Source organism: Colobus angolensis, unplaced genomic scaffold (assembly GCF_000951035.1).
Source record: "Colobus angolensis palliatus isolate OR3802 unplaced genomic scaffold, Cang.pa_1.0 Scaffold20, whole genome shotgun sequence".
NCBI lineage: Eukaryota > Metazoa > Chordata > Mammalia > Primates > Cercopithecidae > Colobus > Colobus angolensis.
This window is the reverse complement of record NW_012115155.1, coordinates 3776687-3778081: the sequence shown is the minus strand read 5'-3', so window position 1 is coordinate 3778081 and position 1395 is coordinate 3776687. Positions and strand designations below refer to the sequence as shown.

At 47.5% G+C, this 1395-nt stretch overlaps 1 protein-coding gene across 6 annotated transcripts in view; it reads left to right on the top strand.

Annotated features, from left to right (window-relative positions):
• Positions 1-1395, top strand: part of CLASP1 (cytoplasmic linker associated protein 1) — a 313075-nt gene that overhangs the window by 61878 nt on the left and 249802 nt on the right. The window lies entirely within an intron of this gene.

Here is a 1395-nt window from a genome sequence, read left to right as displayed (position 1 = left end):
GGGTTCAAGTGATTCTCCTGCCTCAGCCTCCTGAGTAGCTGGGGCTACAGGCATGTGCCAGTACACCTGGCTAATTTTTGTATTTTCAGTAGAGACGGGGTTTCACTATGTTAGCCAGGCTAGTCTCGAACCTCCTGACCTCAGGTGATTCGCCCCCCTCAGCCTTCCAAAGTGTTGGGATTACAGGCATGAGCCACCTCACCCGGCCAACATTGAGCTTCTTATATTTATTCATCACATATTTTTCTAAGAGCCAGTTTGCGCTCTTCTTTTAGAGGTCCCAAATGGAGGGCTTTTAAAATGAGAAGGGAAGGGGAGATGTTAAGGAAATTAAGAGGAGGATGTGGTAGTGGGGGTTAGGAAAGGGATGCTCCAGGACCAATTTCCAGCCCTGCCCTGGATCCAGGCAGGGGGATGTTCTAAGGATGGGGGGAGGGCGGGATTCCCTGCACTTTCTCTCTCTTTTGTTTGAAACAGTCTCACCCTGTTGCCCAGGCTGGAGTGCAGTGGTGTGATCTCAGCTCACTGCAGCCTCCGCCTCCAGGGTTCAGGCAATTCTCCTGCCTCAGCCTCCCAAGTAGCTGGGACTACAGGCTCACACCACCGTGCCCGGCTAATTTTTGTATTTTTAGTTGAGACAAGGTTTCACCATGTTGGACAGGCTGGTCTTGGGCTCCTGACCTTGTGATCTGCAAGCCTTGGCCTCTCAAAGTGCTGGGATTACAGGCATGAGCCACTGTCCCCAGCCCCGATCTAGTCTCTTAAGGCCAGATCTTTCTTCCCTGGGATACTTTATTTTAGCCCGGATCAGCTAACTTGCTTGGTCATGTTACTTTGAGAAAAGTATGTTCAGAGCAGCTGGGAGAAAACTGTGTGCTTCACAGTACATACTGCGTGGGGGCTGAGTGTATGCTACCAACCTGGGCCTCAGGGGCTTCAACGTGCAGCTCTTCATATACAGTGAAGGAGAAGGATTTATGCTCACAGGGCCTCAAAGCACAGGTGGATGTGGGCACAATGGAAACATATTCATGCACACTAAGGACAGTTGCCTTTTTTTTTTTTTTAAATTCATATTGAGCATAGTTTAGTTTAAGAAAACCTTATGCCTATGCATACAGAAAAATCTGGTATGGCATATGCCAAACTATTAATAGTGTATTTTTTAAGGGGGGTAGAGAGAATTATAGGGATTACTACTTTATAACTTTTTGTTGTTGGAAAATTTTTAATACAACTATGATTTGAAATTTTTCTTTCTTTTTGAAGAACAGGGGCCGGGTGCAGTGTCTCACTCCTGTAATCCCAGCACTTTGGGGGGCTGAGGCAGGTGGATCACTTGAGGTCAGGTGCCTGAGACCAGCCTGGCCAACATGGTAAAACCCCATCTCTATT